Here is a 25,622-nt window from a genome sequence, read left to right on the forward strand (position 1 = left end):
TTTGGAAACCTGATCTAAAAAACAGTAGAATTAAATTCTATAAGAACAAGGTACAAATGTCTGTATCTTATTAGGAGTGATACTTTGCAAAAAATGTCAGATGGGGAACAAAGAAATACAAACTTTGATGAGTCAGGAGTCAAAAATATGATGGTGTTATAACAAAAGCAGAATTGCTAGCATGTATATATACATATAAATTGTCTATAAATTCAGGACAACACTTTTTTTCTGTATTTAGTACTTGAACTAAGTATCTATTTTGGGGTACTGTAATTCCAGGTATGGATTGCCTGGCTGGGGAGCAGAGGTAACTGATAGCAACCATCAGAAATTCAGAAAACATGGCTGGTGAAGACAGACTGAAGGATTTAAGGTTTTTCAGTCCACCAGAAAATACTTAGGGGAGATACGATAAATCTACAACAAAGAAAAAGCTTGCTTCAAACAATAATCTGGTTTTCTTGTCCATAGAGATGAAGAGAAGCAGTGGGCTTAAACAGAGCATGAGATTTAAGTCATGATTGGGAGAACCTTTTGCATTGTAAGGTGAGTGGAATACAGGGTAAAGCCAGAGGTTTCCATCTGTGAGGCATGGAACAGGTAGAAATTTTCCTGTTTTAGGAGGAGGAGGCAACCAAGGTAATCTTCAGAGGTCTTCGTGCTCCACTTCCCATGACTATAAATAAATCCTCATAAATCCATAACACATAACATAGTATGTATAATGACTCACAATTCTTACTAATTGAAATTGCAAACTTGCACTAGGGCTGGGCTTTTGATTCAAATTCTTTATGGACTGTGCTGCTTCTTTGAAAGAGTCTATTAAGGAAGTAAAAAAAACCCACAGACTGAGTAAAGTGGAGCATGGGGAAAAGTAGAGAAGAATTCCTTAAGAAACAGTGTATGCCAAACAGAAGGAGTCCAGCTAGGTTGGCTTAATTTGAGAGTAATGGTAAGGACACTCTCCCCTCCAGAAAGAATTGTGTCTTCTAACTGAACATGCATATGAACGACATTGAATGCAACTACCTTGTCAATGTTAGGGTGAATCTCTTTGCTTGGGAAAGAGGGTCTGCACAGGCTATGGGAGAGGTAGCTGGGTATAGATGGGAGCCATTGTCCCATGTCTGGTAGCCCAGGTTTTCAGGTGAAAAGAAAAGATGTCTGAAGTGTGAAGGAACAGGACTCTGGGGGTTGCTTTGCACTCTGCAAGCTGCTCTATGCTAGGACACACTTGGCCTCCTCAAGCAAAGCAATGGGGGTGAATATCCAGGAATAATATCTCTGTTTCTCTTCCCACTGCAATGTTTTCTCAGGAGCGTAGGCCATGGTTTGCCCCCAAGTCTTAGCTTCATCCACATGAAGCAGTTGGCCTAGCCTGGGACTCGGTTTGGTTGCATAGCAGTGTTCAGATGCAGCACCCACTAAGGGGGGATGGAGGTGAAGCCCCACTGTCAGGTCTCCAAGGGAGCAGATGTCATTTTGTGCCAATGAGTGGACTCTTCTGGTAATCAGGGAAATTGCTTTAACAAGCTGTCCTCAGGGGTGTCTCAACACTGAGGGCTCTTCTGGCTCAAGTGTTTGTGCTTGGTTGAGATTGGATTTCACAGTTTTTTCAGAGCTTCCTCTTTGTGCTACAGAGGAGATGTGTTTTGTCTGAGCATGGGATTTGGTCTGCCACCTTTGGAGAGCCATCTTCCAAGCAGATGGAAGTGAGGTTCAGCAAGCAACCCCTGCAGCCAGAGACAGAGATGCTTTTTTAGCTGGCAAGCAGGGAGCTTCTTTGCCTGCAAGTCTGTGTCCATCTCCTCACCAACTCCCACTAATTATGTCAGCTTGTCTTTCACCCAACTTCCAGCCGCTCCTTTTCAATACTCACATCTGTGACTACCAATTAACACAACAGCAAGTCGGCACAGCACTACCAGGCAGCCCCCTGTAGCCATAATGGCATTCAAATACTGTTTTGACCTGAATGAATTCTCTTTGTTGGACAGTTACAGCCTTATGGAGGCTATAATTACAATGGTAGTCTTAGTTCTGCAGATATAATTTAGCAGTGATGTACTGAGAACAAACAGGATTACAAGGCAGTCTGTATACCCAAATATTCACCACTTAGATAATTTAAAAATCTTTAAGAAATCATTACAGCTGAAGCCAAAATGTACAGTGTGTGATAACATGCTCACTGCTAACAGCAAAGCTTGTCACTTGCTATGGGAAGCAGGCAACATGAGCAGAATTTATTTTTGAGCAGCATGTGACATAAATAGCAATCTTCAGGGGATTCGCTGTTAAAAAAACCACCAGAGACTGAGCTGAATCTGAAGGACTTGGTGAAGCAATGTTTTGAGAAGAGATTGTATTTTAGCACATAAAATATTTAGATAAGGCACTAGAGTTGTTGTGCTCAGCTTTCTAGAAACACAGAGGGCACCTGATGCTGCATTACTAACAGCTTACAAGTTCAGTGGTGGGAGGGCAGGACAGCAGAATCAAGAGGGATGGAAAGCTTATGTTGGGTAAAGAGATTTTGTAGGAAGCACTCCAAAGCCTGGGCCTGGAGGGGAGCAAAGGCAAAGAAAGCTGGTGACTTAATAGGAAAGGATGCCCAGCCATTACTATAGCAATGAAGAGTGCCTGGAAGGCATATTCAAGTTGCTGAGGGCAGATATGTCAGAGAAAAGGATGCCTGAGGGGAGCTGAGAGGCTCAAGGAACTGATAAATGAAATGGGAATTGGGAATGGATTGGCAACTTTCCACCTTTTCTTGCAACCAAGTAATTACTGCCCTGAGAAGGCCAACTTGAAAGCTTAGGGTAGGCTTAGTCTGTTGCTGAATACCTGTATCCCAAACATGGGCTGTAGTTAACTTGCCCCTGGGAGCTCTTACTCAGGAATAGATACTGACTACTTCCTCCCCCATCTACAAAAGCCCTCAAGTGCCTGCTTTGAGCAGGAGTAGCCCACCGAGCAGTAGCACAGAATAGCCAGTTAAGTGCCTCAGTAGATGGGCACTACAGCCCTGTATGAGAACAGTCACTATTGCTGAATCACTTCTGTGCTCCGCAATAAGATGGGCACGTTGGCAGGACTGAGTCAGGATCCCTGCACTCCTGCTTTTCAGTGTGCCAGTGTATGGATGGAGGACTGCAACCTTGGGGACTGCTGACTAGCAGCCTCCCTGCACACTAGATGTACTTTAAAAATTAGATCTCTGTTCTAATTTCCCAAGTCTGTCTGAGTGAATGGCTTTCTTAGGAAAGACTTCATGAGGTTTTTATGGAGCTTGTGTCATTTGAATGCTAGTGACCTGAAGACATGCAATATATTTTTGATTAAGTTAAGCTGAGCTGTACAATCAGAATGGGAAGGAGAGAAAAAAAACCAAACCAACAAAACCCTTTTGTGCTTTTAAAAGGAAATGAAAATGTTTAAAGCTTTTTGAATATGTGAATTTAACAGAAGTGCAAATCAGTAACTATTTTTTGAAAGGCTGTATGGAGAACCTATGTCTTCCACTGTTGCTTAAAGACAGAGACCTTAATATAAAGTACAGGGAGTTGGGCAGATTTTAACTCTGTAGCTTTGAATGCCAGATCTTTCAGAGCCAATGTTTTGTATGTATGACATTCTGCCCCTCTGTTATTATTGCCAAATGCTTCCATGACTAGACCTGGAGAAGCACATTTAAGGGGAAGGGTGTATATTTTCATATTACTTTATTGCTGGGAAACTAAATACAAGTCAGTGCAGATATGTCTGGCAGAAGGAAGGAATATGATGGAGAATTGAGGTGAGGCAAAGAGAAAGAAGTGGAGTGCTGTTTGATTACCCCCAAATTCTGGTTTGCAGCCATAAGCATACTAAAAAAAATAGTTTCTTTTAAGGTTACCAGGAATAAAACATTCTCAAATTTTTTGATGAACCAAAAAGAAGATATTAAAGTATTTCAGCTCTGTATTATAGCTTTTCAAAGATTTTTTAAAATACCTGGAAAATTAAAACAAGAACAAGTCAGGTCAATGTCATGCACATTTTCTGAGCATATGCTCAATTCTCTCACCCAGGTCACTTAACGAAAGAAACGATGAGCCTGGACAGATCAATGCTGGGTCCTGCTTCAAGTATCCCTCCAGCTGGAGAGAGATCCACTAACAGTCTGTATTCTTTCTGACTGATTTTGTAACCAGTCCGGTACTCATCTTACAGTGATTTCTTCCAAGATCTGTTTCTGTAGTTATGTGGAACAGCATCAGAGGCCCTCACAGTATGTGCTTCCCCTGGATCCCATCAAAAAGGCATTTTTGCTGCAGTATTCTGAGTGGGTGTTGACCGGACAAGATGCCATTTGTCCAGGTTGGGGCAAAGGATCTCCAGTGATGGAGATGAGAAATCATGAGAGTCAGCACGAAGCCTTAACTGAACAGGAAATGTTTAGAGATGCTGTGCTGAAAGCTATGTGTAAAACCTGTGTGTAGGCTGGGTTGGAGTTCTGAGGAAAGGTTCCCGGCCATAGATGCCACTTGGACCATCGGCAGGATGGGGACGATATTTGGAGCAACTGAACAGAAGGAAGTGAGGGAGTTTTAAAGTACAGGGAGATGCAAAGTCTCACTCCAAAAAAGTTGAAATACATTCTTGAAGTACAGTACTTGAAATACAAGCTGACAATACATTCTGACACTTTCAGACTAAAGTAATTTCAGGTACATATCATGAATTTTGGCAGAATAGATAGCAAACAATTTCAGGCAAAAAGGAAAAAAATAAGGAGGGAACATTGTTTTTAAAATGCTGGGGTTTTTTAAACAAACTTTCCTTTTTTTTTTTCCATTTTTGTACAGATGAAACTAGTTTGTCAAAGTGTTCCATATAAGCTCATAGTTTGGAGCCACCTGAAATACCTTTTCTTTGGCAAATTGACCTCTTATTGCAATTGCTTTAACTTGATTTTTCTTCAGCCCTCAACTGCAAGTGAGGACTTCCAAGAGTTTAATGATGTGTGGGAAGAGGAGGAGTTGGAAAACAGCAGGGAGTTGAGGTGGAAGATAACATAGTGGGAGGGATAACAAAAATATTAAAAAGTTTTTTAAGGCGAGAAAGTGTAAGAAGGAGAGCATGAGGGCACATGGGATAAGTGTATGTGAGGGGCCTGATGAGTAGAACAGATAATACCTTTCTCTATGTGGAGAAAGGTACAGAAAGGCAGAGCAAGGGAGCAGCTAAGGCAGTGGAGAAGATCTGTAGATGCAGTGAGGATCCTTTCCTCCCATCTCTCTTCTTCATTTTTTTATCCTTTCTTGTGCCCCACGCACTCCAGGAATCAGTGAGGCTCTTTTCTTTCTCTCTTCATGAACAGTTCATTTTGCTTCTTGCAGCATAACTGGCTCCAAGTGTAATTATTTCCTGGTGCCTCTGTGCATTTACCTGTGCCTCCCAGCAGGGCCCTGTGTTTGGCTCAGAGTCCCCTGCTCTTTTCCTCCCCCATATGATATGGCTCCCTATAAGAAAATTTCCCAAGAGGTTTTTAAACTCCCCTGCAGGGTAGGTTTCTTCTTTTGGGCCTCAAGGTTTCATGACAACACACTCACCTCTGCTTTCAGAGCAGTTTACATTGGCTCTGCTCTTTTCTCTTCTTTTTGGATATTCTTTTATTCAAACAACTCCTGCCATATGTATCATTTCAATTACCCTGGAGGTTTACACAGTGCTTACAATGAACTGAGCTGTGCTTCCAACTTCTGCCCATTATATTCTGACAAAGAAGCTCAGAGGCAAGGCTGTGTGACTGGTGAACAGTGCGTGAGGCAAGGTTCAAAGGGAAGGAGCTTATATAATAGTTACTCATAACTCTTTTCCCCTTTCCACAGTCTAGCTCTGTCTTTCAATATTGAAATTCAAGCTGCAATCAGGGGCTGAGAGACTTAATTTTAGAAGAGGTTTTTGTTAAAGGTAATAGGGGAAATGTAAATCAGCTGTTTGTTTGTTTGCTTATGTTCCTGGACAGGCAATTGTTATTCCAAGCATTCACTAAATACATTGAAGATTTCTTTTTATAGAAGATTTGTTTAACTGAAGATTATCCAACACTCAACGCACTGCTTCATGGGAACTTCTATATCTATAGGGCTTTTGGTTTGTTTCAGTGCTTGCCAGCTCCTCAACCCTTGTTCCTTCCCCATCAAAGTCCTAATCATAACAGCCCTAAAAGCATGGGAAACTGCGCATTGTAACCAAAGGTTCCATCCATTGTTTAAAACCAGAGGAATACCGTTTGTCTGCTATGGGGAAACCGGTAGTGTCCGCTATGACTGACAGTCCCTTAAAAAAAATATGCACTGCACACAGAAGAAACATCTCCTGCTTTTAGAAACGAGGATTCCCCAGATGGGTGTCTTTCAAAGTAATTTAGTGGTGTCCTGCTCCTTACATTCATCAGTGTGTGCAATCTGGTAACATCTTGCCAGCACACCTGGCCCAAGAGAGGTTTGTATTATAAACGCCTAACAAAAGGATCTCCCTTTCCTTTCTCTCCTCCTTCTGCACTTACTAAGCTAATTACTTCATTTTTAAAAAGAGAAAAGCTCTTCTTCATCCTTCACATGCCTCCCATCTCTCTGGCTTGATCTTTGAATGCTGTGTGCTTTGACTGAAATGACAAGGTAAAAAGCTCACATTCGCTTTCCAGTTGGAATTCCAAGGCTTGATTTTTTTCTAACCCAGCTTTCAGCTGTTAGTCGAGGGTCAAACCACTGTAGACAAAGGCTTTCAAACTTCAGAACACATAATTCAGCAAGATTGGCTGAGGTGCTGATGGAAGGGAGGTCTGACCATGTCACCCTATGGTTAAGGATGACAGTGCCGATAAGAACATGGTAATGGATGCCACCTGTCACCTTCTGACACCTCACTTGTTCAGGACTACATTTTTGTCACCTTGGATGATCTCTCCCCCAAATATCAGGGACTTTGCCAGAGGGTCCTGCTTCTCTGATTACATCTGATCTATTGAAAGGAAAGTAGGATAGGTACAGCCTAACGTGGCTATTTTTGCCTTGAAAGAATAATAGTTACTCTGGTTTTTTTTAGAGGTCTGAAGTCTCTTTTTTCCCACATGCTACTGCCTAACTTAGTGATAACTTCACCTGGGGTGGGACAGACCACCACATCCTTGCAAAAACTGTCTCTTCAAAATGATATTTTGGGGAATGACAGCAGGAGCAGCAGCAGTCAGCTCAGCAATAGCAGGTGTGCCAATGTTGTTCTGGAAAAGCATTGCTGCTTCTCTACTAACATTTGCGTGCCATCTCTTGCACAGCTTGAATGGACAAGGAAGAATTAATACTTTTTATTTAATTAAAAATCTACTGAGGTAGCAAACAAGTTCAGCAAGCTGCTTTTCCTTAACTTCAGAATGAGATTTTATTATTGGTGGTATTTTTGCAAGGTCTCAAAGCTCTGCTGAATTTAGGATCTGTCTGAAGTCCTAAACAAAGAAGGGAATTTCATGGCTTATATATTCCCTTGGGACAGGATAGCCCAAAATCCTGACCTTTGATGGGTTTGTTTTCCAATCCAGATCTATGTTTTGCTGTCCCTCCTGTCTAGGAGGAAACTGCCCAAAACATTTTAGGCTGTCATTAGCCATCATAGTTCTGTGGTAGAGGATGTCTGTCTCCCATACTGACAGACATTTAGATTGTATTGCATGTGCACAACCGTTATTTGTTATTGCTTTTCCCACCAATTACTTGTCAACCTTTTACCTAACTGTCAAGCCAACCTTGCAATCAATCCTTCAATGTTTTTTTTTTTACTTTTTTCTTGGACTGGATGGTTTGAAGGTACAAAAATCACAAAACCAGGGAGCTGAAATGACAATTCTTTAGTTCTAAAAGCCATAACTACCAGTAGCAGCTTTTGATGTATACTTTCTTAATGAGTAAACACCTACCTAGTAATGCTAGGAAAATACATTTCCTTAGCTCCATTTTGTAGCCATACATATATCCCTTACTGTTCTTTCTTGGCATGCTGCCCATAATGTTGATCTGCTCTTACAGAATTAGCCAGACCCTCATAGACAGCATTTCCCCCCTTTGCTATAAATGCTTCATCAACACAACTAGATATCTAAGTATGGTACCCTTTGCTGCTGCCTTTCTGCCCTTTCTTCCTCAGACCACATAAAACCCATCTGTCAGAAACTCTAAAATTACTTGTTCTGTGAAGTGAAATCTTCAAAGCCCTTCAAATATCTAGCATATGAAAACTCTTTTCTTTATCCCATTTAGGATTACAGCCAGAAAAAAAAAAAAGGCAAGACAGTTCCTTCCTTGCAAAGAAAATAGTTATTAACCTTCAGGATAAAAGCAGATACAATTCCAATGATGGACTTTTTTTCCAAAGGAAGTGTGAGGAAGGTAATTGCTGAGGACAGCAACAAGCAAGCTGTAGAAGCAACAGTTCCCACAAAGATTTGTCACACTTAAGGAAGAGAGTAAAATATACATTCTAACACTGGCCTACTTTGGAGCTACCAGAAATCCCAGTTTGCATCAGTGATTTGCAAATGGTCCCTCTCCTGACACTGTCAAGTAAAACCTTCGCAGCTCAGCAGTTGCATCTGAATTTGGTGTTTTTCACCAGTATCTAAAAGGCCTGATCTGAGAAGTGTTTGAAGCAGAGCCTTTTGGATTATGTTTAAGTTTCAAGTCATTCAATATTCACTTTTATAAGACCAATATATTCATATATTCAATATATTCATATTACCAGCTTTCACTTTGTTAGTTTCATACTCATTGAGACAATGACAAGGCTGATTAGAGTCAGTGGCCCAAAACAAAATGTCGATAATCAGAGGGGAGTTGTAAAACATATCCTGTCTGAATACTTTGAAAATCTTTAGAGAGAAGGTTCATACTGCTTTGGAAAGGCAAACTCTTGTGTTTCTAGCTTCTTACATCTACTCCATATAAACTGTGTAGGAGCAATTCGCAGGACATGATGAAAAGGATAAACAAGCAGGATGGTTTGCCCAAAATCAGACATCTGCATGAGAGCAAAGAGAGAATATAAAGAAACACAGCCTGAAGCACATATGCTGATAAGTGAACTACAGAAAACAGAAATGTAGTGACATGAAGCTTTGTGAGGTTTAGAGAAATTAGAGAACATTTTACAACATGTAAGTCAACATAAGTTTTAAAACACCTTATCAGCATCTAACTTCCTTTTGCTTGCTGCTATTCAGATTTTGCTGAAACTCTGAGCCATCCAGGTTCTCTGCACACTTTTCTGCTCCCAAGGGTGAAACTGCTGTCAGCTTTGCAACCAGAAGCGGCTCCTACCGTTGGGTCTTTCCCCCACTGATTTCTCTTTGCCTATTTGCTTCAGCATTTGCTGGTTTAGGCCTGCAAGCTGTTCATTTGGGCCCTCATCCTGCTGCTGCTGCTGGAGCCACTGACAAAGCTCTTTTTGGCCTGAGGATTGGTATGATCCCGTTCAGGAATTAGCAAGAACAATTCATCCCCAATCCAAGAAGAGACAAAATGACTTGGTCAGTGCCTTGTCCAGAGAGCAGAATGCAGGTATTCCACACTACTGATAGTTCTTATCCTTCTGCCTTCTCAGCCGCACACAGAAACACAACAGCAGCAGGTAGACTCCCCCCCCAGCAGAGGAGAAAGGGTTAAATCTTAGACAAAGCTGAAAGGCAATAAAAACAAATTTCAAACATCTCTAATTGCTGCCCCTGTCATGTTACTAGTGACAAAATAATGCCACTCTTTGCACTGCAGCAGGCCTTGCACTTTTCAGGGATTCATTTATTAATATTAGTCTGGTGGTGCTCATTTTGCTGAGTCAGTACTGGGCCACACAGATGCAACTACGTATTTATCAGTTTTCATTATCCTGTTTGTGGATTTAATCACCTATTTGGGCACATCCTAAGTTCTTAGCCTCCCAAATCCTCTCTATGTGCTGGGACAGGCAGAAGACCTTCCTATCAGTTCCTGCAGGAACTACTGGACTCTAAGTTGCGCTGATCTCATTTGACCTATGTGGTTGCTAGATGGCCTCAACTAAGCTTCGTGACAGCTCATGTGGAATGAAAAACACTTGTCAGCAGAGGGTGCGTTCCCTAAACACAGTTTTCATCAGACCAAGGAATGACAAATGTGGCAGCGAAGGCATGGGACTTGAAGGCATGGACCCCAAGTCCATGCGCAAGCACAAGCAGCATCAGGATCACTTTATTTAACGCTTTACATCCTTTTATACCCATCCCAAAACAAAGCCTCTTACTTTTCTCTTATCACCTTGCTATCTGGCAAGCACTGAGTCCAAGCCTTATATGGAAACAAAGTTCATCTTGCAAGGTCCATTGGTTGCAGCATTGACCTTGTTTTTCACTTAGCTCTTGTTCAGTTATCCCATGGCTCGCGACCAACAAGGCCAAGGATATCTCCAGTGTCTGGCTCAGCCGCCACACCTGCAGATTCCATACTTGTTCCCACAGACAAATTATTTTCTCTTTCCCAGTGATGAGGATATCACAAAAACCAACCTACTTCTGCAGTTCTTCCTTATTTTCCAAGATGAGGTGGAGAATAGAAAAAGGGTGGAAGGAGTTGAAGTCAGAGAGGCTTGAGTTTTTCTTTGGTTTCATCTGTCCTCCAATATCCTTCACCACTTTGGTGAAGAGCATGAACTGCCAGCTGGTTTGTATGGTACATTTGCACGTTAAGATCTGCCAGTGGTTGTTGCAAAACTTGGTTGTGTTTTCTTACAGAGAGGCAGTCACAGGGCAGCTGCTGGCTGTTGACTGGATTTCCAAAGCAAGCACCCCAGCTCTGGAGTGCCCTAGGCAACAGTCTGCATGTGCATCTTTCCTTACTGGAACCTGCACTGCTGTTGCAGCACACTCACAGAATTACTCTCCAGAATGCATGTAAATATGGTAGTTCCTGATTTCCAAAAGACCTTGAAAACACTAGCTCATGCTCCAGCCATCCAGGGAGGTTCCTCATCCTAGGCATCAATGTAGCTGGGTGCGACCCCATCTCCTTCTTACAGTGGGAAAGGGAGGGAAAAAGGAGGCTAAAGCTTTTGATCTGGTGACTTCAATGTCCTAAAATGGAAAAGGCTGATGCAATATTGTTTATTTTAACTAAAGGTATTTCCATGGCCCTTATCACTGCAGCATCAGAGCCAAGGCCAAAATTCCACTTTACTGTCAGGTCCACAGGGCTGGAAGCAGACAGCTGAGGGATAAGTGTCTGGTGAGTGGATGCAGCTGGAGTTTGTTAACCTGTGAGGTCCACTGAAGCACACAAAAGAAGGAAGAGGAAAGGAGTGGGTAGTGGGGGGAAGGGTTGAGTGCAGTTCAGGAAGAGGTTTGGTGCTGTCCTTGGATCCTGGCACAAATGGCATTTTTATTGGTGAGCCTGTACTATCTCTGAGAGGCAGGAGGTTCTGTTGCTCTGGGCTTCTAGGCCTTTTTCATCTGTTCGTGAGGCAGGCTGTTTCTCACCCATCATCAGTTCCCTCAGTCCTGCTACATCCACTTTGAAGAAAATGGAGCCGTGTGAGAGAGTCTATGCCTGAGGAAGAAACTGAGATCTAAAATGGAGTGTCCTTGGTTTGCAAGGTAACTTGGCCCCTCCAAGCAGAGTATTGTGAACAGTATGTCTGTCAGCTTGTCCTCAGGCTCAGTTGGAAGAAGTTATTTTACCCTGCAAAATCTGTGGGGTTTGTGAGGAACTGATAAGCATGTTTAGCAAAGGAGTTTGTGTTGTGTTCTCCCTGGAAGAATGAGCATCCTACCTACCTGGCAACTTACTTGAGAGTCTGTTTGCTCTTGCCTTTGGAGTCCTGTGCAAAGATTTTGGCCTTCAATAGGAATAGCCTTTTCCTTGCAAGGTTTTCAGGAAAAGCCTGAGCAATCTGGCTTCCATCCTTTCTTCTGGGAATGCTGCAGTCCTTTTCTACTGAAGGGTCTTTCTCTGTATGGCTTCCTGGCCTGAAAGGAATCTGTGCTCCGTGCTGCCAAAGGTGAATTTTTCAGTGGAAAATGCTATTTTTATGGGTAGTCTTGAAATCATTCCACAGAAATAGCTAATCCAGGCCTTGACTCTTACATGACTGCATTCTGCCAACTGCTGGTTTTATAATCACCTTGTGTAGTCCCACTTTCTTGAGACTTTCCTCCTGTACTTTGTTACACTAATTAGCTGTCTTGGCTTGATTTGGATGGTGAAGTCCTGCTTAGTATATGTGCCTTTCCTGACTTACAGTTTCTGTTACTGAGGCTTTTTGGAAGGAAAAAAAATTGTCATACGTACCAGCAGTAAAAGAGCAGAATTTGGTTCTGCATTTAAAAAAGCTATCGAGTGGCCCCTAAATGCCACTAAAGAGAGGTACTGCTGTGTGGTTAATAGAGATTTGGTGGGTGAGGAGGGAGAAAACCAAAAGAGACAAGTTCAGTTCCTGTGTCAGCAAGCCATGACAGTTCTGTGGGCCTCAGCTTGCTTTTATAGAATGAAGATACAGTTTTCTTCTACTCTGTTTAGATCATGTAGTTAGATTGTCAGTGCCTTGGATGAGGGACTATATGTGTTTATGTATAAGCATGTAAGAGCCCCTGGATCTGGATCTTAGTACAAAATTAATACAAGAGTAATACTTTGAGAAGCTGTCACGGGAGGAAAAGAGCCATTTGACTGTAATATGTACAGCTCCTCTGAATGTGCCTACCACTAGCCCATAGACAGGGAAGACCTCGTTTTATGATGATTTGGCTCTCATTTCTATAGCCTACCAGTGGGCATCTTGAAAATGCTTTAGGCTTCGGTGGTCACTTCATCAAAGAGACAAAAACAGTGCTGTGTGACTCCAGCGATCAGTGATACCATGAAAGTGGTGAATTTTAAACAGATAACTGAGGCACTTTGCCACAGATTTATAGGCTGAAATGGGCTTTGTGCAAAACAGCCTGATGAATAATACAGGACAAAGAAAGTATGTATTTCTTACTAGCTTAGAAGGAAGACTAAATCCACCAAAATCAGTTACATACCACAAATCATGCAAAATCACAAAGTCTGATTTTTTTTAAACTTAAATGTAAATATGTTGGCAGTGTTTCATGTTGGTTTTATCTGAAGTAAAGGAATAACTGTCTACCAGCAGCTTTTGCAGTGCAAGTCAGCAGCTAGTGTGAAAACTAGGACTCTGGGCTGACTCTGAGCTAGGTACGGCAAAGGCTCTGCAACTTGTGACTAATTGGGGCACAGCTACCAGTGTTTCAGCATTTTGCATCATACCCATTTTTTAAAAATATCTTTCTCCATGGAAAACACAAAACACATAATCCACAAGGGGGTTTTTTGTTTGTTTGGGTTTTTTTGTTTTTGTTTTTTTTAAGCAGAGTCTGTCATGAACCATTCTGCCTTTGTCCTAATCCTTAGACCTCATTCATCCTTCTACTCACAAAAACTGCATCTCATCAAAACTGGTCAGCCCCATGGTCTTGACTCTGAGAGACAGAAAAGAGGAAAAGAAAACTGAAGCATACAGAGTAATGTTTTCCCTAGTACCTCCCTCCTGTATCTGGAATCAGTGGCTTAAGGACAGGGTGTAGCAGGGCCTACAGCTGAGCTCCCCCTTCAGGACCCTGAGTCTGCATCATTACCATCTGGTAGGCTTGTTTAATTAACTGGGGAAGGCTTGGCATTTTATTACCTACCCGTCTGCTTTATCCTTTGTATTTTCTTGGCATCTTGAGTTATGTCTAATGACATTTTCAAATCCAAGCCACCTATTTTCTAGAAAAGTGTTTTTCCAAAGCAGTGGCAATTTAAAGAACATTTTGAAATTGAAAGGGTAGCAGTTCCTGCTCCCATACCTGAAGCTTACTTTTTCCCCCTGGCATTCATTTCCTCTTGAAGGGAGTCACATGTGTACTTGTTTGTTTCTGTCTCTCAGTTGCTTTTTTGGCTTGTCTTACTACCCTGATCAGTTCTCTATATTTCTAATTAGTTTTCAGAAAATATTTTTGGGTTTGATTTTTTTTTTTTTTTTTTTGTCTGGATCTGCAGAAAATTGCTCCTGTATGTGCCCAGCCTCAGCTTGGGATGTAGAAAATGCAGCTGGTTTCTATCAAGAGAAGCCATCCTTGCACGGGGAAGATAAGTGCAGCAGTTAAGGCAAAGGTTGTGACTGCTCTTGGAAATCATGCTCAGTATGTCTTTCAGTGTGGGGTGGCTGATTGCTTTGTGGCTTGCTTCTCCATAGACTTCTCCCTGTGTCTGCTTATTTTTCTTTTTCCTTGACACTTGTACTCGACATTGTCTGATATTCCAGAGACTGGTCTTTGAACAGCTGCCAGCCACTCCCCTGGGTACTGCCTTGGCTTTCTTGTGCTATCTGAAAAACAAATATTCAACAATTAACAGGAAGATCAAAATCACTCAGTGCTTTTGGAATCCCCAAGAAGAATCTGTCTGGTGCTCAGGTACATCCCAAGGCTGATTGGCTCATTCTTTTCTTTCTTTCCTTCTTTCTCTTCTAATCCACTCCAACTTCTTATCTTTGTTCCACAAAAGACTGTCCCACTGTCCCTCCCCAACAAACCAATATCAAACTTTATGCAAGCTGATTAACATCTGCTGATTACATTTTTGCCATCTCTGAGCAATGGCTCTGTCATGGCACAGTGAACATTCAGAATAGGTGCCTTTCTGCTACTGGTCTACTTGATGATGATAATGAAACCATTTCTCCAGTCCATGCCTCAGTTTCCTAAGCAGTAGAACACTACTTATCTGTTCTGGAATCTCATCCGGAGATATTCAAAGCCTGCCTGGACGATGTCCTGTGCAACATGCTCTAGGTGAACCTGCTTTAGCAGGAGGGTTGGACTAGATGATCTTCCGAGTTCCCTTCCAACCCTTGCCATTCTGTGATTCTGTGATAAGTAGAATTCTAAGAGGTAGTTATTTTTAGGTTATTTCTTTTTCCAATTAATAATTAAGACATTGTCATTTTTTAGGACATAAAAATTATATGCACCTTCCAACAAAAAATCATGTTCTAAGAAAACTGTTTGGAGGCGTCTGCTTTTCCTACTTTTTTCCATTTTTTTTTTCCTGTGGGGTTCAGTTATGTTAGAAGAACACTATTTTTTTCCAACAGAAATTTATAGCCTTTTACAACAAATACCTCTTATCAACTATGTCTTTACCTTGTCACTTTCTTCAAAATTGTTCATGAGGGGAAAATACAAATTCTGTCCAGTGTTTTGTTTTGACAATTTTTAGTAAATCTGAACTCAGATCGTTTGAAACATAACCATTCCTCACTCCTTCAAGCCCAGTCCTATCTGGTTTTCTTGACCAGCGCATGGAAAATTTATTCTGTGAATTGCACAATGCTGCATTTCAGTGCTGCTTTTAATTCTCCAGCAAAACTCCATTTAACTCACAAAATATGGGAAGATTTTATTTAAAAAGAATTATGACTGGGGATCTCATTTATGCTGAGACACAGCCTAATTAGAGCTGACTGAAGTGGCGAGGGGGTAGACATGAATGGGTTCCTGCTGCCAGAAGACATCAAAGACTGGGGACCCAGATTTTCCAGAGGAAGGAGTGTTGTGGCATCAGGTCCAACCTGCCTCCTAACACAGGTCACTTGCAGCACTTCAGCCAGTTGGTATCTTCTGATGGAGCTACAGTTCATCCTAGGAAGATGCCCAGACTTGTTTTAACATCTTCAAATGATGGGGAATCTATTGTATCCCTCCCTGAGACTTCTAAATGTAATGTGGCTAGAGGCCATTCTTATTTCAGCTGATTCCAGCCCTGGTGAATTTTTCGTTCTCTGGTCTCTTTTTAGTGGAATATTCTTTCTTTTCATTACACTGGTGGAACAGAGCAGGCAGGGCCAGGGTCACTGTTACAGCAAGTATCATTGTCATCAGTAGTCAGGACCATTCTCATGCAGGAGCAAAGGCCTTGAGGTGGACTTAGCACAAACAGCAGCAAATCAGAGATTTTTTTTTTTTTAGTGAACTCTGTTGATGGACTGTCACAATTTGAGCTAGCTGTACCTGCTGGGGAGCAAAGGATCCATTTCTGGGGATGCAAGAGAGGAAGAGATTGCACTAACCTATTACAAGTACAAAGTCTAAAATTATTTTTCTCACAGGTAGCCATGCCTGGGATATTTTGTTCTGGATTCAGTGTAGCTTATGTGGATGTCTACATGAACTGCAGAGAGCATGTACATCTCTTCATGGGTGAGGACAGCTGGACATAGGCTCTACTTCCATGAAGAAGTGACGATAGAAGGCAGTTGCACTGGCCTGCTGCAGAGCTGGGAGAGTCAAGAGACATTTGCTCAGGGCTGGAGAAGTATGGAGACACACAGGGAGTGTGGAGGAGTACATGCAGAGGTTTGGTCTGTCCAACCTTTGTAGTCATTACCTCAATGGACCTGCAGGCTACCTGAACAACCACAGGGTCCCACTAAGCATGTTTTTCATGTAGGAGGGTCCCACTAAGCATGTTTTTCATGTAGGAGGGTCCCACTAAGCATGTTTTTCATGTAGGAGCACATCTTAAACCACTCTCCTCTCCAAACCTTACTTTAGTCTGTCTTCTTCCAGGTAGTAGTCTTAGGAAAGCCACTTGGGAAAGTTCCTTTGCTGAAGGAGTAGATAGGTGTATTCTGATGGCATTTTGGTACTTCTGGTTTGACGGAGACTTCTCACAGATGGCAGGTAAGAGGAGAGGGAATATAACTATGAAATGATGGTAGCATTGTCTACAACACTTTCAGATTCCTTTGTTTTAGAGGAAAGACCTAAGTTACCACAAACTTAAGCCAAGATTGTTAGTTGTCATTTTGCTCCCTCACGCTGCTTTGTGACCAGTGATTTCTGCTTGGCTGGCTGTTTCAGATGTAAAGCCTGCTGAGTTTCTTCCTGGAACATCCCGACACAGTAAACAAGGGAAAGCAGAGGCAAAGCTTTTCCTGTGCAGCCAGCTGGACTGCATGCGCTTTCTCACTTCTTCGTGCATTCTTACCCTTGACCCCGGTGTGCTATCCAGTTCCCTCTGTGTCAGGTTCTCCTGAAAGCTGTGATTTCCTCTCCTGACAGACAGCAGGAAGATGAGAAAGCTGTTGGGCAACCTTTGCTCTGCGGGTACTGGAGGGTTATTAACAAAGCATGCCTGACAGGCAGGGTTTAGGAAATACTGATAACATCAGGAAGAGGGAGGAAAGTAAACAGTCCAGTAGCTTAGAGTGTGTTTGTCATTTTAAAATTGGCCCAGGCTAGCAGCTTTATAAACTGTTCTTTCCCTTGCAGTGTCACTGTCACAGACTTGGTGCTGCATATGAGGTCACACCATTTCCACCAGCAGCTAAGGTAGACTCAATATCTTTAGCTGGGACTCTATTCTGAACCTGTCTAGAGTTTGGAGAAGTTTTGGCTTGGCACACAGGAGAATAAGATGATCCAATTTACTCTGTCCTCAGCTGTGAGGGTGTGGCAAAAGGGAAGAGTCTATTTCCACTGTCTCATAGCCACTGCAAGGAGGAGCCACCTATTTTACAAGGGAATCAAGGCCAGGATTCCACTAATCCGGCTTTGTAAAAGCCAGTTAGGACTTTTAGCTGGGAACTATGAAATCCCATCCTCTGGGCAGTTTGCAGCTCAGCTTTTGATACAGGCTTTTTCTAATTATCACTGACAGGCAGATCGAGGGTAAGATTGTACATTTGCGTTCTTGTTTTTTCTCTTCCCTCCCCTTCTTCATATCATGTGTCAGCTCTAGTTTCCAAATACATTTCCATGTCAAAGCACTAAACTTCATCCATCATGAGCACATTTGTGCAAGTCCTAATAAAATAACCCTGCTGCCATGTCTCTCTGGGAAGGTGGAGACTCCAGTCATAATGTAACATGACAATGGAAGCACCATGAGGCTGGGTAGTGAGATTATACCTTTTCCATTTGTGCAGTAACTGTTGTTTAGTATGGCTTGTCAGTCTGTCAGATAAAGGCACACAGCCATCTATGAGGAATTATTAATGAAGATTCAGACATTTTTTTCTGCTGGAAACAGATCACTTCACTCTTCATCTCTCTGACTTTTTGCATTAGAAAACTAAAAATAGCCCTGAGTTTACAAGGAAAGACCTTCAATATCTGGCAGGTTTTGCCTTTCCTTTCCTGCAGTCCATTCCCCAGAGGAAGGTTAAATACACAAACCCTTTTTCTAATGGTTTGAGCTGAGCATTTCAGAGCCGTAAACATGAATACAAGGTGTGCATCTTTGTCTGTTAAACACATTCAGTACACCAAGCCCCCTTACCATCCAAACAGAAAGCAAAGACCAAAAAATCCCTCCAGCCTCTGATAATTTACATATTTGAGGAAAAAGGAGGTTAATAAAAAGAGGTGCTAATCACACCAACTTGAATAAACTTGGTGTTGCCAAATGCTGTGCAGCTTTCCCCACTTTTCCCTCACAATGCAGCTCAGCCCCTTTCAAAGCAGCCCTGCTGTCGCAAAGCTGTGCTGCGCTGGATCAACATCTTTCCATTGCACCAGGACATGTTGGGGGATCCCAGAAGCAGGAGAAGCATGCAGGGAGGAAGAGTGTTCCATAGGCAGCTGTCTGCTGACGACCCACATTATTGCTTTATGACTTAGAAAACTCATTTCTACAGATGACCTTGACAGGGCTTGCCTTCTGGGTTTTCAAAATAAATGGCTGAAACCCAGAAATATTATTGTCTGTTAAGGTGGGGGGTTTTGTTTCCTCTCCGCCACAGGATAGAGGGTCCAGGAGCTATTTAGATCCCCAGAACTTCTGGGTTTCAGATGCCAAGGGAGAAAGTCTGGGTAGTTTGTAGCATCTTCCCATTTTCCATCAGGACAACAGTGAGGTACTCAGCTGGGGTGGGTGAGCTGCCCTTTCCAATGGGCCAGAGGCACCAGAACAGGTGTTTAACACAATACCACCTTCATAAATGGGCAGTGAAGCTCCCTGTAGTTACATGCGTGCACACACCCCCACCCCTAGTTCAGAAACCACATTAGAAACAGGTGATTCATTTTCTCCCCTTACTCCTGGAGGATGGGATACAATTCGTGTCCAAATGCACAGTCCTCAGATATGCCTCTGCATTGCATGGTGTGAAGCTTTCAGTGCAACGATGGCCAACACTCTGAAATCCCAAGAAAGGAAAAGAAGGTCAGACTCTTCTCTCTGCCAAAGAATCTAAATGTGGTTCCACACGATTTAACATAACTAACTGATTCTCTCGGATATACTGGGGCTGTGTTCTACGCTTAGTGCTTTCCAAAACCAAACCAAGTCAACAGAGTGCTCTGCAGTGCGAAGCAAAACAAAAACACAAAATGTTCATGTGTAGTCACCAGACAAAAATTTGCTAAGCACCAGCAGAAATGAGAAGTTAATGGGTCCCATATGTGGCAGCTAACCTGGGCTTTATAGGATTTTCCATGAGATTTCTGAAAAAAATTCTATAGCAGCAAATGAGATCAAAAATCCATTTTCTTGTTAAACTGGGCAGCTAATGTTCAGGATGCATTTTCTTCCATAGCTGAGTCTATAAATACAGGCTAACAAACTTGGATAGGATTCCGACTCTGTAAAAAAACAGATGACAGCCTCTAGTATTCCTGAGCAGTAAGACACTTAAAGCTTTAACCAGCTTCTCAGCAAGACAAGATCTTAAATGATTCAGAAAATATTTACCTTTTAGTGCGTCTTGTGGAAATGTAAGTTTTTAAAGTCTTCCTAGATATTTTTGTACTCATATGTTGCAGTTAGACCTTGCTTCTTGTACAGTGTACACATAGCTCACATTAATTTGGTGAACTTGGTGATGCCTTCAACAGATGTTCCAGTGTTGCTGTAGCACTGGTGTTTAATCCTTACTGGGACGGATATGCATTGTATTGGACTCTACAAAGCCTGAGGAGGCTGGGTTTGGTTTGGTGTTTTTCCCTGTTCATTTTAAGTGTGTTCTGAACAGCAGGGATAATAAATATTATTGTGTTCATGTGCTGACATCAATTCTGCAAGAAAGGTCAAACCACTGGAATTCCATTTACCATTGCATAGGAGAAGGATCAGTAGGCTAGGTCTGAAAACTACAAGCAACATATTTCTCCCAATGATCGCCTGGAGTGCAGATGTGTGATTTTAAGGGCTTAGGCTGGTAGAAGTAGCATTTGGGGAATTTTGGTCTAGAACTTCTGACAAAGAATGTCTCCCAAGGCAAACTGGTAACAAAAACACTACAGGCTGAAGTATCATCTCTGTCTCTTGGTGTCCATGCAGTTTCCATGCTGGCATTCAGAAGTTGATTGTCTCTTCCTGGGCCATTTCCATGTTTTTACACAACCCCAAGTGTAATTAGGAGGGAGGGCCCTTCAGACCTTCCTCACATCACACCAGGAAAGCTCATCAGTATAGAAGCCAGCGATCACCCCTAAGAGCAGGACAGAGAACTGCTGTTCCTTTGAGACCACTTGCAGAGCCTGCTTTAACATCTTGGGGCGACAGAGGTTAGAAGTTTTAAAAGTATCAATAGATAACTTGCCACATAATCATATTCACAGTTTCTTACAACTTTCAGATTCTGGATAGTTTAATTCATTTCTGTCTGTAGCCTTCTACGTGATCTTCAGGTGGAAAGTGCTCAAGAAATGTATTACTGCTGAAGAAAAAAGTCAATGAGAAAGATGAAGAATGCAGCAAAGTGTAAGGGCAAACCATAGGTGTTTATGTGGAACATATTATTTTGAGTCACCCAATATTACAGTCTGAGCTGGCCTTGGAGATTTATCTGTTCCTGTATGGCTTTCCCAGAAATAAGTAATAAAGATCTGGGCAATTAAGAGCAGCCTACAGCTCTGTCGGAGGGAAACAGAGAGCAAGAGAAGTTCTTGGGGGTAAGAGATGCTGTGATGATTGGCAAATCTCGAGAATCCTGTGAGACAGTCTTCCATAAAAATCACAAGGACAGCCAGGAAGGCCAACATGCAGTTGTGTCAGTGGATGATGTAGGAGGAAGATACAGGTATAGATTTCCCATATCTTGCTGTACTGTGAGGGGTACACCAAAGGTTTTTCAAGCCTCCTGGCAAAGCCATGTGGTGACTTCAGTCAGCGTGGGAAAGGTAGCTCAGAAACTGATGCCAAGGGAACAGCAGTGTGTTTGTGGTGGGAGAAAAGATGAATCTCAGAATTAAGGGACTGCATTAGTATGCCAGAATTAGCACCTTTTGAACTGCCCTGGGACAGTAGGAGGAGCAGGTTTCTCCTGTGACAGGAAGAGGACCAGGTCACTGAAGTTACACAGAGCACTTAGTGCTGCACCTGACGGGGAGGACTATGAGGTGAAACGCTGAAGAGCCAAACCCAGGCAGGGAGCAAGCCCAAAGCCAGACACAGTGGGTGCTGTCTCACAGGATGTATCCCACAACACTGCAAAATGCAAATACTGCACAAGCAACTGAATGCAGCCTCCCACCGGGGTGCGTGGGCAGGAGTTCCTGGTACTGACAGCAGCAGTGGCATAAAAAGCCACCACTGAGTGATGCAAGTTTGAACCCTGAGCTAGTGTCTCCAGTTGAGCCTTGGGAAAGCTTCTCCTGGTGGACGTGCTTTTTTAGGTTCCCCAGTTTGAGGTAGGCTTTGGTATTCCCCCAAACATTCTTTGTGGGAATAGATGATTTCTTCTAATGTGCCCAAGGCAGTTTCCCTCCCTCATAGACATGGCTGCTCCTCAGGAACATGGAACCTATCTGGACATTTCTATTCCTCTCTGAATTGGCAGACAAGAGAGTTTCTCTTCTCTAATAAAACCCTTGGCCAGCTTACTTTTGGCCAACCATTGCAATTAATCCAAGTCTCTGCTAACTGATCTATTCCTTAATTATTCAGTGACCCCAACAGGCTCTGTTTGTATAGAAGGGAAGAAAAGCTGTGGGAAGTTGTTCTTTGGTTGGGTGTTTGTTTGTTTGTTTGTTTGAGGCTTGTTTTGTTTGAGTTTTCCGGTGGACAGTAGTCAGATCTTTGTCCAAGGCTGTCTGTATGTGAACAGGGCATCACCAAGACTAAGTAACCCCCATTGTTAGCCTTCTTTCATTATCCCTTGGCACATAGGTCCAACTTGGAAACAGAGAGGCAGCAAAGAAAACAGATGTTGAAAATTAAATTTATAGGCTGACAAGGACACAGGAAGATCACTGTAAAAAAAGTTTCCTGGATGATCACAGCTTGTGGACAAAGAAACCTATGCACTGTCAGTGGAAGATGACATTCAGTCTTTGGCATTTCTCTGTTCAGCCTTTACCATGTTTGTGCTCCTGCCAAATACTGTTACCTCTTCATTTGCAGTGATTCTGGAAACTACCCTTTCCTTCTAAACCCGACTGCAAAATCTTCGAGAGTGGATCAGGGACTGGACACAAAGTCTTTCAACATTTGTTGTTGCATCTTGGTTCATTTTTGTGGATCAGCTTTTTTGTCTGAGCTTTCTCCAGAGTTAAAATCTTTTCCTGCTGTTTCTGATCATGCTTCTTCCTTTCTCAAGAGTCTTAACCAGTTCTTTCTATTGCCAAATTCAGTGTTTTCATCCTCTCCTACTAGTCGCACACAGGTCTGCCCCAGTGTACCCCCTCAGTACATCTAACATCACAGCAAGCATGGTGCATCAGCTCAGCAAGTTGATGTGCCTATCATCTTCTGTTCTTCTAGCCTAACCTTATCTTTAGAACTGTATACATTACAGCCAAGCGCAAGGGGAAAGTAGAGCTAGAGGGGCACTCAGCACTGCAGGGTAATATAAAATGGCTGTCTTTGACTAGGTGTGGGAGAAGAATCAGTATTTCAGAGGGCTCTATAGTGTCTTTAGAGGCCTGGAGAGGAGGGAGGAAAGCAGGAAATTGCATATGGCCAGAAGCTGTGCTGTCCCACTGACCGTATTGTCAGTGCTTGTATATAACTGAGAACCTATTTGGCAGCAGAGACAGATATGAAAAATGCTGGAGGAGAACAGGCTCTGTGCATCTCTCTGCAGAGTGGCACGTGCTCTCACACTGGTGGACTGACAGTGAAATACCATATCGATACCAGACAAGCTACAGATGCAGAGCAGCCCAAGGCCAATGGGGGAGGAAGTTGAAATGTAGGACGTGTGAAGAGTCAGTATGATCCACCGAGATAATGCAGAAATTCCGTCTGACATCTGAAATGATGTAGCCAGGAAAAGATAAGGCTCTCCCTAGGAGGAGAGACAATAATTGTTTTTTAGTGCAACAGATCAGAGATTAGGCACTTCCATCTGTAATCTGCCATACTGGAAACAGTAGCTTCCTGTGCTGATGCTAAATATTTAAATTGAAGACTGCAACTGTCTACAACATCCTCCCCCTTTTATCTCTAGAGAGAAAGGATTAAATTTCCATCCAGCTTAAGTTAATTTTGAACTTGGAAACGCTGCTACTTCTTTCTTCTTTCTCTGATCATTTCCTTATAGATGAATGGAGGAGACTGGGTAAAGCAAACCAGAAGGAGCAGCAGAGGCTCTGCCAGCTGGGGACGTGTGGGAGGACACTGATTTAGGAGGGCTTGCTGTTGACCTCCTGGGAGAGCTTGTAGTGATGTCTGTAGCATCCTGCTCTCTGGTGTAGACAAGGAAAAAAGAACTGAAAACAGTGACTAGCAGGTCTCCTTTTCTTCTCATACATCTTTGCTCCAGTTTTGTTTTCCCTTGAAGTACTATTACTGAGCAGGGTGCTATATAACACTCAGCTTGCTATATAAAGCGAGGGAGCCAGGGAGCTTTAAATGAAAAGTAGTTAGCCTGGTTTGGTTCCCCCCCCCCCAAGGAAGCAAGCAGAGCTTTGGTCTGTTTTTACATCTGCTTCATGAGTGCACTGCATAGACCCCCCCATGCCCAGAGACGTGTTGCAACCCCACCTCCTTCTAACACACCAGCACATGTACCAGCATAAATGCATAAGCAAAGAATTGGGTTATTTTCTCTCTGTGAGGTGGATTTATTTCCCCCCCCTACTGTTCCCCACAAGCCTCCCGACCCTTTTGCCCCCCTTTGGCAGGCCCCTTACACTTGTACTCTGGAAAAACAGTAGTAGCTAACATTTGTGCCTTTGGCAATAAAACCACAGGCCTCGCAAACCCCAAATGGCAAAAAGACATTTCCATTCCAATCCCAGTTTTAAATTAAACTGTAATGAAAAATCAGCAGTGGCAGCTGGGACCAGAGACAGTGATTGTCTTGGGGAACAAAAAAGGGGAAGGAGGAGGAGAGAGGGAGAGACTGCAAGGAAAGCTCGGCCTGGTAATAAAGCAGCTGGTAAACCTTCAAGAAAAAAGAAATTAGAAAAACAAATCTAGCAGAGAGGGAAGCAGGGACGCCTGCCCTTCCGCACAGCACTGTTGATGAGGGCCACAGTGGGCCATGTCCCAGGGGGGCCGCGGGTGGGAACTGCACAGTCCTGTGCTGACATCTGGAGGGGACCTGTGGCAGCCCGGGAGGGAGCTCATGGCCCCGCCAAGGGACACCTGCCTGAGCTCCCTCCCAGCCACAGAAAGACCCCACAGCTCTCCTTGCGTGGTCACACACGACACTTTATCTGCCTCTCCAGACATATATGGGCAGCCACATAGCACAGATCTCATGGGTAATGCCACCCCAGGAGTTTTGGTAGGTTTTTCAATGAAAAATGGAAAGCTAGCCATCAAAAGTCTCGGGTTTGTTTTTCATGTGTCGGTACTTCAAGAAGTCAAAGTTTTCTTTGGCAAGTAGGGACCTTATTTTGTCCCAGCGGGAGGCTAAAACAAGGAAGACATACTAACTTTGAGTGGAATGTGGGTCTGCAATGTGAGATTTGTTTGAGGGTTTGGGTTTTTTCTTAAATAATATATACAGCAATTCAGCCAAAGACCTGACTTACATTTTCCTGGCATACTTTAAAGAGACAATCACAAGAATATAGTGCTACATCTCATCCTCATGGACGAAATTATAACATACATGAACTAAAAATGAATTTATATTCTTTGATTTTTATCAGTTGCTATTATTTTTTATTTGATCACCCCTGCATGAGACTGATGGATAAAAAAGGAGAAACTTTTTGCTCTAAAGAATTTGCAGTGAGAGAAAGCAGGCCTGGGAGGGGAAGTAGAAGTGCAGAGGAAAGCAGAGACACTCCAAAGGTCACGTAGCACATAAATAACATTTCCAAGAAAAGAACTGAGGTCTCTGGTAAGTCAGTTCAGTGCCCCATGCACAGGACTACACAGCCTTTCCAGAGCCTATGCCCCTCCTGGGCCCTAACATAGATCTGATAGTGTGAGATTGAAGGGTTTGTGGTACTTGCATGCAGCGCAAGTAGGTGCTTAATTCATTCAGACAGACACAAGCGTGCCCATAAGTCAAGTGACAGAACGCTGCAAATAACCACACAGGGTCACACTGCTCACTTGCCTATACAGTTTTGCAGTCAGCACACACAAGTGCAGGAG

Source organism: Egretta garzetta, unplaced genomic scaffold, assembly GCF_000687185.1.
Source record: "Egretta garzetta isolate BGI_Z169 unplaced genomic scaffold, ASM68718v1 scaffold474, whole genome shotgun sequence".
NCBI lineage: Eukaryota > Metazoa > Chordata > Aves > Pelecaniformes > Ardeidae > Egretta > Egretta garzetta.